This window comes from Microtus pennsylvanicus, chromosome 12, assembly GCF_037038515.1.
Source record: "Microtus pennsylvanicus isolate mMicPen1 chromosome 12, mMicPen1.hap1, whole genome shotgun sequence".
Taxonomy (NCBI): domain Eukaryota; kingdom Metazoa; phylum Chordata; class Mammalia; order Rodentia; family Cricetidae; genus Microtus; species Microtus pennsylvanicus.
Window position 1 is genome coordinate 61,821,255 of NC_134590.1, and position 15,557 is coordinate 61,836,811.

The window sequence follows — 15,557 nt, forward strand, 5'->3', positions numbered from 1 at the left end:
TAAGTAAAATAGCCCCAGGAGCTGCTCTGTGTCCCCAACACAAGGATTCCTGCCAGCTCTGCCTAGAGCCATGCCTGGGGATGTTACCGGGAGAGGAGCAAATGGAGGTTCTTGATGGCCAAGCATGACTTCCACTCCTTGGAGAAGACGGGATGGGGGTGGGGGGTGGGCTCCAGCAGGTGGACCCCCTTACTCCCTGTATCTTAGGAACAAATTGCTAAGGAAAGATGCATCTTTGCTCTTCTAAGACCTTTAAGGAGCAGGCCTCTGAAAGTGGCTATAGTGGACCCACTTAGACATGTAGAAGGGAACATCTCCAGGACCCCATTGCCACCCCCACCCCAATCCTGGGGCTGGGTCAGAAAGTCAGAATAAAGTCCTGGTTAGGACTATAGACCCTTGAACTTGTTTCCACAAGTATAGCGCCTTTCTTGGTCCTCAGTGGGAGGTTGTTTAACTGGTCTGTGCCTCACTTTCCCTTTGGTAGAGCAAGAGTGCGGTTTGTATTTATTCCTTGGGGAGAAGGTCAAGGTGCTGGGCTCTGGTGATGTCGTCCGTTAGTCCTGTCCCCCCTTCACTTCTACCGTGTGTACCCACGTCTTCCTCCTCGTTCTGGTTGTTGGGAACAGTGAACCCCCAGATCCTGAATTTCTTGTAAACAATTTGTTTTCCTCTACTCTGAGACAGCCTGCAGCTGCTCTGAGCAGGAGAAGGAGTTCCTGATGGCAGGAGAGTGGTTTCTGGTGGGTTTGGCTGGGGCGTGGCTATCAGTTAAGGATCCCTATATAAATGGCTCTGGTACACAATAAAGGGGGCATTCCTGCTTCAAAAATGACCCGTGTCTCTGTCTGTCTGTGTGTCTTTGTGTGTTTCAATCTCCAGCCCCTTGCCCGGCTCATGAACTGTATGGTCGCACATAGAGTGCAGACTGGCTTGGTGCGTTACACTGGTGATGAGCCTGTCATCCGTTATTCCTGTCCCCCCTTCACTTCTACCATGTGTACCCATGTCTTCCTCCTCACTGAAACACTCAACCTGGAGAGAAGTTCCTTCTGGGAGAAAGCAAGAGTTTTTAGAGAAACCATGAAAGCTGGACTCAGCCTGCCAAAGCGTTTCTGTCTGGCTTACACAGTCATCCCCGGGACACAACCTCAGTGACAGATGGGTGTGCAAAGACAGGCAGCGGGTCACCTCAAGGGGTATCTGCCACCACCATCATGGCCCCACTGGGCACATCAGTCCATCACCAGTTACCTGGGAGCAGCCCAGAGCTGACATGGTTTGAAGTGTTCTGTCCTTCCCTAGGGACATTTGTCAAGCTCTCTTTAGCCTAAGGCCACGGAGAGAGGCTGGTCTGAGCAGGGAAGTGTGGGTTTTGCAGATGCCCTCAGTCCCATGTCTCCGTTTCCTTTCCTAAGAAGAATCCATTCCAGGGTAGCATCTCCTCAAGGTGTTTTCCTGTGACCCTTCCCGGCGTGGCCCAGGGTGCTTCTCTTTCTAAGGCTGCAGAAAGCTGAACCCCAGCAGGGCTGCGTGTGCAAAGATACTGAGATCCCGACACCTAAAATAACATTTCTAATTGGGCTCATCGCTCACTTTTTCCTACTGTTTTCATAAATTGCATTTAATTGTTTTCAGGTTGATTCTTCAAAAATAAATTGTTACCTAGAATCTCTGGGGCGCCTGCCCACACAGCGTCGGGCAGGGCGTCCCAGGGGCCTAGGAAGTTTATTTCTGCTGTGTGTGTCTTAGTGTGGGTGCTCTGCTCACACCTCTGATGGGGCCGGGAATTTCTCTCAAAGTCCAGACCCTCAGTGAATCGAATGAGGGGTGTCTGGCCTGTGGAGATGATGCTTATGACAGTGGCGTTGGTGCCAGCAGGAGACAGTGATGAGGGCTGAGCCTGGCTCTTGTGCTATGCATTTCACCGGGTGTCTTCATTGTTCCTGAAGGGGATGACTACACCCCCTTCATCAAGAGGGAAAACAAGAAAACCACTCCTCCTCCCCCACCGGCCCCTTCCTCAGCACCTCAGCTGAGCCCTGCCAGGTGCCTGGCTCCCCTGCAGGCAGTCAAGGAGGCGGTATCCATGGCAACAGGGCCACCCGCCTCCTGGGCAGGGCCATCTTCTTGCAGAAGCCTTCCCTGGCACACTTCCAGGGCACAGTGTGCCCTGTCCACCACTCAGCTCCTGGGTGCAGCCTCGGGCACCCATGGGAGCCCCCACTCTTGGGGGGCCGTGGGAGGAATTTTAAACTCAAGTATTCTTCAAAAGCACCCATGTGGTTAGTTAAGCCTCCTAAGATAATTGCAGTCAAGCAATTACTTCTTTAAAGACATTTGGGGGTGTTAAGATCCTGGCTCCTATTTTTCATAACAGTAAGTCCTTTTGTGCCTGGAGCCTGGTAGGTCTGTTCCCAACAGGTGCTCCGGGGATAGAGGTGCATCATATGCTCCTTGTGCAGGCATGAGCGGCTCCCTCCCCCACGCCCCCCCTTTTCCAGCAGACCTCCAGCAAAGCGATGGAAGGGAGAGTCAGCGTTTTCTGAATCCCAGCAGAGGAAAGAACAAAACAGCAAAGTAAAGTATTTTCACCCAGCGGTGGCAGCTTCCCCAACCAAGACTGGCTGGCAGGAGCAACTGTACCCTGGTCCCTCTCCTGGCCACGCTCCCAGCCAAACTGTCTCTGCAGTGATGCAGAAGACTGAGGTGCAGGTCCCCTGGGGCTTGCCACAAAGCGTTCCTACAATTCTCCCTTCCCTCGCTGAGTTCTACACCTGTCCAGCGCTCTCTGTCTCTCTCTCTCCCTCCCTCCCTCCCTCCCTCCCTCTCTCTCTCTCTCTCTCTCTCTCTCTCTCTCTCTCTCTCTCTAAAGTGTCTGCTCAGAGCCCATTCTAAGGGCAGCAATGGGTCTGAGTAGCCCTGTGTCAGAAAGCCTGTGGGGAGAAGACAAGGGGACAACACGGTGGGACCGCAGCTATTTGGAGGGCGCAATGAGGCCTTAATGGAGGTGGTGGCAGAGCCTCAGACCACTTCTCAGCGAAGGCCTTCCCCTCTGATGAGCACCACAGTGGTGCCCCAGGGGCTGGGTGTAGGAGGAAATGACAGAATGAGGTCTCTGTGCTCAAGCCCGGCACTTCGTGCTTCCGCTAGTCTGCCTTGGCACTCTTGACATCACCCGCCAACCACCTGACCTGCCTGGGTAGCCAACTGCACCTGTGAGGTGGGAGATGTGGAGAGGAGCTGAAGTGACCCCTCAGCCCAAACTACTCATGCATCCTCACCCAATTCCACAGACACCTCCGTACCCCGTCCCACCCAACTCCCTGCCAGTCATCCATCTATTCGCCACTTGACTCTGCACTCCTCCCTGCTTCCCTGCCCAGACCCCACCTCTAGCCACCTGCCCAGCCTCCTTCCTCCACCTGGAAGCAGTCTCCTGGCCCTTTACCACAGCTCCCTCTCGGGATTTCAGCACCGCTTCTGCCCCCTGGTGGGCAGAACCCCACTCTGCCTGATGGCCTAGGTTCTTTCTTCCCAAAGCCCCCAAGGACCCTAGCAGTCAACACAGAAAGGGGACACGGGGACACGGGGACACGGGGACAGCACTTCTTCCACACCTTTGTTCAAACGCTTCTTCCCCTGTCAGTTACCCGCTGCTGAATGTAGCCCCAGAATGCTGGTGGGAAAGTCTGACAATGGTTCCCAACTTTTAAATCACAAGCCGTTCTGCGTGTCTTGCACTGTCCCACGTCGTCCCTCTGGGATGTGACTCATCTCTCTGCACAGTGTATTTGTACAGTATGCATAACCTGCTTGGAGTCACTTAGAATCCTCCTGGTTATCGGAATGATGATGTGCTTCGACGTTAGTGTCCAGTATCCCCGACTTTAACCAGTAATGGCCCCAAGGTAACACAAAGAAGATGTGCAGTGTTTTCTATGGTAGGGGGTTGTCATGGTTCTGTTTTTATCATGTTAGTGTTAATAACGTACTCTTTCTGATTTATAATTGGTTATCAAAGGTATAGGTACAGAGAGAACATGGCACATATAGGATTTGGTCTAATCTGTGGCCTCAGATGCCCCTTAGAAGAGGGGGTGACTATGGGGAACTCAGAGGGGTAAAGTTGGCATCCTCCAGTAGCATTTTATATCCAACAGTTCCATAGCTGTCAGCACTTAGTAGAAATTTTGCACCTTGGATGCAAACCAGTCCACTCACAATCCCGAACAGAAAAGGACCATATCATCACAGAAAAATGAACTTCCAATTAGTCAGCACCTTTCAAAATGGGGGGTAGGGGTGGGGGAACAGATACTGGAAGGAAGAGAATGAAGGACGGGGAGGAAACAAAAACGTTCTTTACTTTCTTGTTGTTACAACCAAGTGCTCATTAAGAAGCACCTTACAGAAGGAGGGCCCACCCTTTGAAGAAAGGCCATGGGAGTTCAAGGTGAGCAAAGACAGACAGCCACATTAGGTCCAAAGTTGGGCAGAGAGAAGAGAGACAGGGCTCAGCTAGCCTTCTCCTTTCTCTTCTCATTCAGTCCAGGACCCCGGCCCTAGGGGTGGTACCATGTGCATTCAGGTGGGTCTTCCCTGCTCAGATAACCCTTATAAACTCCCCGACACACACCTGTATCAGTTAACGTCCTGGGTGTTTCTCTCCTTCCTCCCTTCTTCCTTCCTTCCTTCCTTCCTTCCTTCCTTCCTTCCTTCCTCCTTCCTTCCTTTCCTTTCCTTTCCTTTTTTTGCATGTGTGTGTGTGTGTGGTGTGTATGTGTCTGTATGTGTGTGTGATGTGTGTATGTGTCTGTATGTGTGTGTGGCTTGTGTTCAAATCCTTAGAATCCACGCATAAAACCAGATAAGCATGGCAGTCACCTGTATGTAGCACTCAGGAGGCAGAGACAGAGGTACAGGTGACTGCTGTGCCTACCTGGTTTTATATGTGGGTTCTGAGGATTTGAACCTTGATTGTCATGCTTGCATGACTAATGTCTTATCTATTCCTGGGTATTTCACAATCTAACCAAGTTGGTGAAAAAAAAAATGAACCACCATATATCTATCCCATGTCAACTTGATAATCAAACACAGACACTTTAAACCATAACATTCCACCCCTGATCCCCAAAGCGTCATGACTAGTTCATACTGCAAAACATAAAAGACCTCTAAATGGGTCACAGTGTTGGATAAATGTATGTAGGTTTAGGAGAGAGAAGAAAAAGAGTATAGGGAGTCATAAAATAAAATTAATGCTTTTTTAAAAAAAGGATGAAGTCTTTAAAGAGACAGAGTACAGATAGTCATAGACTAAAAGTAGTAAAAAAAATAAGCCATGTAAAAATGAAAAATTCACAGAGAGTCTGGATTCTATATATTATTGTGTTTTCTTTAAAATTTTTTGCCTGTAAAAGAGCTAAGTACAAAAAGACATTTCATTGTATGGGCTGCTAAACTAAACCAACATGTATATTATAAAGGTATCTTGATTTTAGAATTTGGGTCTAAAAACATGTTGCTTAGAAAAAGAGATTCTTCTTTTGTTTCCACAAAAGATGAGAACCTGTGGATTACATCCAGGCAAATATGATTTTATAGGCCAAGGCTTCCTAAAAGGTTGCCATAAACACCCTCAAAAAATTTCTTTGCCCAACTGCTGACTAAAATAAACCTAACACAGAGGATACACCATAAAAGATATGGCTCCTCCAACCAACAAAAAGCAGTATAGACAAATCTACACCCATATTCCCAAATATTGTTTATAATTGTTTGTTTACATTTAAAGGGGGATATGATATAGATACAAATAATTTGTATTGGTATGGATCTTGGTTTATTGATACAAATTTAAGTCAATTTTGTTAAATGTTTATGTATTTCTGATCTTGATTAAGGTATTGTGATTGTGTGGTTCATTTAAAAAATGTAATGCATAATTAAGAAATATAGGTTAATAGATAATCATCTATAATAGTCAAGTTTGTAGTCATGTTAGTTAGATTTTCTAGATGTACAGAAAAGTATTTCAGATGGATAGGAATTCTTCAAATCTTTCAGAGACCTTCAGAATATGGCATTTAAAATGTTTAAGAACTTAAGACTTTTCATGACAATGAGACACATCTGCTCCTGGCAGCACCAATCTACTTCAAGAGGAAGATGGGCATCAAAGAGGCTCCTTATGGAGTTGATTAGCCATTTGGGCAAGAAACTGCTCTTGCCTGGACTGCATCACTGGATATACAGTACCCACAGAGAGATGACTGCTGAACTTGCCTAAAGATGAGATGGTCCTTCAGGGTTCCTACTTCATAAAAGAATCTGCGAGACATTCTGCAGGACACAGAAGAAAGTAACTGAACTGTCTTTAAAATTTCCTGCATCATAGAAAAGTCTGCTGGATACTATGGGCCTGTCGGCTAAGGATGGATGCCCCAACAGTACAGAAGAACTTTGGGTGGACTGTCCAGGCAGCGAGATGTCTCTGTCAATTATAGAGTTTTGGAAGTTTCTTACAATGCACTTTCTGTTTACTTAAGTAATATTATATCCTTCGGGAGTCTTTGATGGAATTAAAGAATAGATAATAATAATATAGTTTTCATTAGTTATGATAAAAGATAAAGTAGTAAATATTGTAACTGTAATTCTTATTTGATGCCTGTTTTGTTATATGTAATTTTACTATGTTAATGTTAAAGCCTTCCTTTTTGTTTAAACAAAAAAGGGAAAACAATGTAGGAGGTCCTTTCTTCTATGTGTTGCTTATACTGGTTAATGAATAAAGTAACTGCCTTGGCCTGATAGGCCAGAACTTAGGTAGGCAGAGAAGACAGAACTGAATTCTGGGAGAAAAAAGAGCAGAGTCAGGAGGGAAGCCATGGATCCTCCACCTGAGACAGACGCTGGTTAGAATCTCTGGTAAGCCACTGCCACATTTAGATACACAGATTAATGGAGATGGGTTAAACTAATATGTAAGAGTTAGCCAATAAGCAGTTAGAGCTAATGGCCAAGTAGTGATTTAATGAATACAGTTTCTGTGTGGTTATTTTGGGGCTAAACAAGCTGGGAGGCCAGGACAAACAAGTAGCTCCTTCTCCTACAAAAGTGTAGTGTATATGTGTGTGTGTTGTGTATGTCAATATGTGTGTGTGTGTGGTGTGTATGTGAATGTGTGTGTGTGGTGTATATGTGTGTGGGGTGTGTGTATGTATATGTTGTGTATGTGTGTGTGGTGTATATGTGTGTGTGAGATGTGTGTGTGGTGTGTGTATGTGGTATGTGTGTGGTGTATAGTGTGTGTGTATGTGAATGTGTGTTGTGGTGTGTATGTGTGTGTGGTGCATATGTGTGTGTGGTGTGTGTATGTGTGTGTGGTGTGTATGTGAATGTGTGTTGTAGTGTGTATGTGTGTGGTGTATATGTGTGTGTGGTGTGTGTATGTGTGGTGTGTGTATGTGTGTGTGGTGTGTTGTAAATGTGTGTTGTGGTGTGTGTGTATGGTGCGTATGTGTGGTGTGTATGTGTGTGTGTGGTATGTATGAGTATGTACGTTTATATGTATATGGGTGCCCATGTGTGCACATGCATGTGTAGGTTCAAAATTCTCATCAGAAGTCTTTCTTGGTCGTTCTCCACTTTATTTATTGAGTCTGTTGCTGAATCTGGGGCTCACCAATTCCTGCTAGCCTAGCTAGCCAGGCTGCCCCAGGGATCCTCTGTCTCTGCCTCCTGAGTGCTAGGTACAGGTGACTGCCATGCCTACCTGGTTTTGTATATGGGTTCTGAGGATTTGAACCCTGATTGTCATGCTTGCATGGCTAATGTCTTATCTATTCCTGGGTGTTTCATAATCTAATCAAGTTGGAGACAAAAAAATGAACCACCATAAATCTATCCCATGTCAACTTGATAATCAAACACAGCCACTTTAAACTGTAACATTCTACCCCTGGTCCCTAAAGCATCATGACTAGCTCATAATGCAAAACATATTTAGTTCATTCACAAGAGTTCCTAAAGTCTTAACAGCTCTGACACTACTCAAAATCCCAAAGTTCAAATCTTTTCCAATACCCAAGAAAATCTTTTAATGGAGAGTTCCTATGGAATAAAAAAGCCAATTGTATACTTACAGTGTATAAGATAGAAGCCATTCCCACTCTAGAACAGAGGAATGGGAGAAGAACAAGGAAACATAAGACAAATGCAAGAACAGAATTTATTTATACTTCAATGAACAAAGTGGAGAACAATCAAGAAGGACATTTGATGTGAATTTTGGACTTACACACGTACACACATGTACACATGGCCACCCATATACATATAAACATCCATACACATACAAGTCCAACCCTGTAGCTCCATGTCTGGCCTCTAGGGATCCTAGTGACATTCTCTGGGCTCCAACAATCTTGGGTCTAGATTCTCTCTCCCACCCCTTCCAGCTCACTCATGTCTGAAGCTTCCCTAAATAGATGTTTCATGGGCCTGGCATCTCCAATATTCTGATCTCCGACGCAGGCTTCCCCTTCACAGCTTCACACAGTGGCCTCTCAGGGCTCCATGAAGGGATTCCAATCCTACCATGTAGTATTTGCCCTCATTGCTTTTCTGGACGTTGGTACAGACTTCCATGGCCTCTTCACTCTTACACCCTGTATGTCCATAAAACCAGCAACACATGGATGTTGCTGCTACACTCTGATGCCATCTTAGTTTGTAGCCTGGCTCCCTTCTGTCACAACTGTCCTGGATTCTAAGCACCTTTGTGGCTGAACCTGGGAAAACTTCCCTACTTGGTTGTTTTCTAGCAGAGAACCCTTTTGGTGGTATTCTCAGTTCAACCTCTCTTTTTAGAAATTTATCTTGGGTAGTGTGTGTGTTTCTGTGACAAACTACTCTGACTAAAGCAGCTGAAGGTAGAAAGGGTTTATTTAGTTCAGAGTTAGATGTCTCGTTCTACCTTGATGAGATGTTGGGGCCTTAGAAGCTCTGAGCAGCTGGCCACATTGTCGCTATAGTCAGAAAAAGAGGCCAATGAACGTGTGCATGCTGCTTTACTTGGCTGGATTTCTTCACTCTGACCTAGCATTCCATGCCAAGGGATTGCAGCCACCCACAGGGTGAGAGTCTTTTTACCTCAAATTATCATAACCAACATAATCTTCTACAAACATGACCAGAGGGTCATTTCCCAGTTAATTCTAAATTCTGCCAAGTTGACCATGAACACTAGACACCTCACAAATGAATTTGCAGTTTTACAACTGCAAAATTGGAGGCTTGGATGAATGGGTTCCTGCTTTGGAGGTCCCCTTCTTATTGTTCTAGTGCAAAGTACAAAGGCTTCTCATTAATTGTACTAATCTCTTGAAGCATAGAGATATTTTATATATGCCTTCCTTATCTGCAACTTTAACTCACATTCTTTCCTCAACAAACTGTACATTTTCTTCTTGTCTTACTGCTCCATTTTCTGGGTTCTCTCACTGGATTCTCTTGGTCTGGGTTTACCCCATAACCACACACTGCCTGAGGGCTTTGTTCTCTTGAGATCTCCTCCACCAAACAAATTGATCCATTACTTTTGAATTTGGCCTCACTCAAGATCCCAGAACATAGGAAGAATTCAGTCAGATTGTTTACCAGAGTGTAACATGAATGGCCTCAAATCCTGTTCCTGGAAGAGTCCTCATTCCCCGCTAAAAGCTTATGAGCCAGGACTTCACTGTCCACCTTGCAGCATGATTCTGGTCTTCCACACTCATCAGATTGGCCCGTTGGCGCTGCTTTTAGCATTTTATGTCTTCCCTAGTCCATAGTTCCAAATTCTTACACATTCATCTCACAAATCAGCTGGGAAGGCCTATAAGTCATATGATTACACTGATCACAGTCACAACCCTACTTCTGGTACTAATTCCTCTGTATCGGTTACTTTTCTCATTGTCAGGATCAAACCCTGACAAGGGCAACCTAAGACAGGAAGGGTTTATTTTGGCTCGTAGTTTAAAGAGACACAGTCCACAGTGATGAGAAAGACATAGTAACAAGAATATGAGATCACGTTATATCTGCAGTCAAGAAACGAGGAGAGAGGAATGCTGGTGCTCATGGGGTTTTCTTATTTTTTAATGTCTTCAGTATAGGACCCAGACCCATGGATGGTGCCCACCCATATTTAACATTGGTTTTTCCTCCTCAGTTAAGTCTCCCTGTTAATGCTCTTGCAGTCATACTTAAAGATGTACCTCATTAACTTCCTGGATGTGTCTTAACTAAGTTAACAATCAAAATTAGCCATCCCATAAAGGAAGAGAAAGAGGAAGAGGGAGGAGGGAAGGCTGTGGTTCCTCAGAGGCATCATCGAGGAGGGAAGGAAGGACCTCCTCAACGACCTCTGATCTCAGAGGTGGTGCCAACATTCACCCACATACACTAAACACCCTGCCACCCCGGCAGTTGGTTCCTCTTTCCAAACAACCAATTTCTGACTTGTAAAGGAAGCCTCCTATTTCTCAGATAAATAAACCGCTTTTAGCTGAACCGTAGACTGATTTTTGTGTTTGCCAAGTCAATGTGTGACTATTCCAATACTTGCTTTGTTCTTTTATTCCTGACACAGAGAAACAAAACCTTGCCAGTGGATCTCCTTTCCTTGTTTGCTCCTTGAACTTCCCAGTGTCCTCTGCTTTTATCCCCAGGCATCGTGGACAAGCTTCCATAAGTGGGGCTTGATATGTTCCACAGACCACAAGGGAGCTGCTCAGGGGAATGAAATTCTATATCAATGATGGAAAAACTCTAGAAGAGCAACACACACCACCACCACCACCACCACCACCGCCACCACCATCACCACCACCACCACCACCATCACTGCCACCGCCACCACCATCACCGCCACCACCACCACCACCACCACCACCATCACTGCCACCGCCACCACCATCACCACCACCACCACCACCATCACTGCCACCGCCACCACCATCACCACCACCACCACCACCACTGTCACCACCACCGTCACCACCATCACCATCACTGCCACCACCACCATCGCCACCGCCACCACCACCACCACCATCACCACCACCATCACCATCACTGCCACCACCATCACCATCACTGCCACCACCATCACCACCAGGAGCACCACACACTCACATACCGCATGATGTGCATGTGGAGGTTAGACAACTTCTGGAAATTCCTTCTCTTTCAACATTGTTGAGGCAGGATCTCTTGTTTTGGCCAGGCAGCCCTTTCTAGGCTTGCTGGCCCACAAAGTTCTGGGTAATTCTCCGGTTTCCACCTCTTACCTTGCAGTAGGACTGTTGGGATTACAGATGTGTGCCATCATGTCCAGTTTTTTATGTGAGTTCCAGGAGTTGAATCCAGGACTTCAGGCTGACATGGCAAGTACTTCAACCCATTGATCAGTCTTCCTGGCCCCACACTATGCTGGAGATCAAAGTCTGCTCCCCATGCCTGCACAGCAAGCTCTGCAGTCACTGAGCCAGCCCCCCAGCCCCTCCACACATAGCTTGAATGAAGTGCCTATACGAAAGGATCTGAACTAGAGGTGATTCAGGGACTGTCGACCAAGAGAGCTTGTGCAAGAGAGGCTGTGAATGAGGAGAGGGAAGGTTGAAAGAAAGAACTAAAGCTCTTAGGAGGGGTCACAGAGCCACAGGCTCCAGGTGCGAAGGCGGCCACAGAGTGCATGGTTGTGAGTTTCCCACGTGGCACAGGGAATGGCGCTTCTGAATGGACCCAGCCTGTCACAGCTCCCTTGCTGGGACAGACAATACCAAGGCAGCTGTGTGTCCTCTGGGAGCTCACTCTAACGCAGCTGCCCTAGTCCAGAGGGACACAGGGATTTCCAGAAGTTGCAACAAAGGTGCCTTTGGTTGGGAGCCCCTGAGGACGGTGTATCCCCGTGAGTAAGAAATTCAGTGATGTCCATAGGGTCCCAAGGAGGAGGGGGAGCACAATGAAGGATGCACACAAAGGTGACTGACCGTCTTGAGGGGAGGATTACATGACTGAGACACGGTGGAGCCTCAACCAAGAGATGAAATCTACCTCAAAAGCTCCCGCCAGTATATTGGTGCTTTGACTAATAAGGAGCAGCGACTAGTCCCCAAGGAAGCTTCCCTATGTGGGGAAGTGGAAGGAGTTGGTGGTGGGTTCTGCGAGGAGCCGAGCTCTGGGATCTTAACCGCCAAAGTCCAAACATGGCCGAATGAACAGGCTGCTTAGAAACACGAAGAAAAATCTAGACAAATAACACCAATCTAAAAATAGACTAGGCAAGGTGACTTCAGTGAATCCTGAGCAAAGAAGGGAGGTGAAGGGGTGGACACTGTGGCTGTTGGGAGGGCTCACGCACCAAGCGTGTTGCTTCCATAAAGAGTCTGCTGAGATGACATGGTTGGAACAGCCTGCCCTTGGCAACGCGGTTTCCATGTCTATGTGGAGCAGCATGGTACAGAAGGGCAAGTTCTTCCTTCCCCGAGACGCTGCCCAGCCAAGTCAGGGCCCCGTAAGCACTGACAACCTGTGACCTGTAAATTATAACCCGGGTGCCTCCCTAGCTCCTACCAGCCGTTTGGGACGGATGGAAAGAGCAGTGGTGGGTCATCAGACAGAGCCAAGACTCTGTCTGGGCAGAGGGTGGAGTGGCCAGGCCAGAGCTGGTGAACACCTGAGGCCTCCTGGCCAGGAGGAAGGGATCCAGGTCTTGTGGCATTTGTTAATTGACTCCAGCATCCAGACTCTGACGTCTCCTTGCTACCTCTGTGATTATTTCAGAATTGAGGACAGGAAAGCTATTGTGTAAATTGTTTTTCAGAACTCTCCAAAATCACCTCTTGATCTCTGCCCCAGGGTAAAAGAACCCCTGACTCGGGTGCCTGTGGAGCCTCTGCTGTGATCAAGGGCAGAGGTTGCCTCTTTGGGATGCTCAAGGCTGAAAAAGCACCCCCACACCTCTTGTCAGCATCTACTCTGTGTGTTAGGTTCTCAGGATGCTGTCTGAGCACAGGGCCAATGAGAGGGTGAAGGCAGGTAGAGAGGGTGGTGGGGCGGAGGATGAGATACTGACTATAGGGCCACATTGTCACAGTTATGGAGCCTGTGACAGCCTACTCTGTCTTGTGAGATGGGGAGCCAGGAGAGTGGTGGGGTGTCAGGTTACAGGCAGGAGATTGGATGTTCCAGCTGACAGGCCTATGGAGAGAGGATTCCTTTTGTCTCTTTGTCCTGTCCTGGTAGGTCCTTGGTCATTCAAACTGATACACCCCCGCGGGGGGGGGGCTGTCTGACTCACTGAGTCCAGATATTAAAAGCTGCTTTCTGCTGCCCTCATAGATACACTAGTGATAATGTTTGAACAGCTGCAGAGTCTGCACAAAAGTCAACCATCGTATCACCGCATGGATCCTTAGGGGGACCCAGGAGGCTCTGAGCTGAAGCCGTGCTGTTCCTTTGTCTGCACCCTTCTTTCACACTCCACTTTTTCAAGATTGCTCAGGCAAGAGGCCATTTCTAAACTGGATGGTGGTGGTGCACACCTTTAATCCCAGCACTCAGGAGGCAGAAGTAGGCAGATCTCTGTAAGTTCGAGGCCAGCCTTGTCTACAAGTGCTAGTTCCAGGACAGCTAGGGCTGTTACACAGAGAAACCCTATCTCGGGGTGGGGGATGGAAGGAGCATTCACATGCATGGTGTGTGAGGTCGTGTGTATGAGCATGTGCATGCATGGTACCATGCACAACTGCTACAGACAGGAACCATCAAAGCTGGGCCAGTGAGTCTGGTCTGAGAGGGGAGAGCATCCTAACAGGAATGACATGATCTGAGCTGTCTTGGAGAGATCACCTGCTCCCAATGCTCATTCACGTAATTGATAGTTATTGATCATGGGTCAAGAGCAGAGGCCGCAGGATCGGCAAGCATAGAGCATTTTATAGCAGCTCACTCAATGCTCTGCCCTGCCTTGAAGAACCAAGGGAACTGGGGCAGGGCTGAGACTCTGTTGTGCAGGGTGAGGTCACTTCCTACAGCTAAGAGTGCTCGGTGGGGAAGAATCTGGTTCTAGAAGAAGATGCCCGCCACAGGTGTATACCAGGGCAGTGAGTCAGAGAGACTGAGCAGAAATTAGCCTGGAGGAGCTGTCCCTGTCTGCTGGACCCTGGACCACTCTGCTCCGCTCTATTTTTTGCCCTTGCCGGCTAACAGGCTGTGACAATGGCAATGTGGCCTGAGGATGCTTCTTCATATCAGATCCTTGCCTAGGGGCCCCAGAACATAGGACAACCTAGCCAGGATGGCAGCCTGCACCCGCTGTCCAGGGAGTCATCGGTGCCCACGGGTACAGGAGGAGGAAGCTTTCTTATCTCAAGCTGGCACAGCGTATCTGGCTGGAGCAGTTCACAAGAATGGTGGTAGCACACCGAGGCCTCTCTCACACAGCCCTGGTCATTCTGGACTCTCTCCCTCTTGCTGCCCTGAGATGGCAACCAAATAGCTCCTTAGGCACTTGGGCTTTGTTTGGGATCTGCTTTGGAGAGCCCATCTTGAATGAGTGTTGAGGGTAGGGCAGTCCAACGGAAGAGGTGATGCCTAACTCCACGGGAACTGTGGGATGTTCAGCAGGCCTGTGCTGCACAGGACATGGGGATGGCATTGGCACTGCGCCAACTATCTAAGGTCAGATCCCATGTGTGCTGCTTCCCTGCTCCCTGTGGAAGGTGCCAGGACACGCTGAGCGTGTCAAGCTATGGGGTGGCAGAGTGGCCACTTTAGAGTAGCTGAGTGTCAGGAGATGTCTTGGCAGCACGGCCCATGGAGCTCTGGCTTCCTGGCTCCTAACTGGCTTCTGCTTCACAGCTCCAGTGCTGTGAGGAGAAGCCACCCTGAACCAAGGAAGAGAACCACAAAGTCAAGGCAGGATGGCCATGTCTCCTCTCACAGACATGCTCCCCACTTCCTGTGAGTCCAAACAACACTTGGCCATTTGCTTCTGATTTTCTGGATAGTGTGTACAGGCCAGACTGCCCCGGGCCCCTTCTTATCTCTCCTCTGTTTGTCGGCTTCCTTTGCTCCAAGTCAGGAAACCACGCTTTTATTTCTTTTTAAACAAGGCTAGTGAACTGGAAAGTGTGGAGTTCAAGTTTGGGTCAAAACAACCAAAATATCCAGCTATGGATGTAAGGTGGGCTCACAGCTCCAGGCAAGTTATTGCAACCCCTCACACACAGAGACACCCCACCCCCCACATAGACATGTGTGTGCGCACACTGCGGACACACGTGCACATTCACATGCAGACATGTGCACACACTATGTGCATTTCCACATACACACTTGGGGAAGTGCATGTGTACACTGCACATATCCACACCCACCCACATACTCATATACATATACGTGTGAGCACACACATATGTACACCTACAAAAACTTATGTGTGCACACACCACACATGTTGGTATATATGCACACACATTACACATAAATAAGTA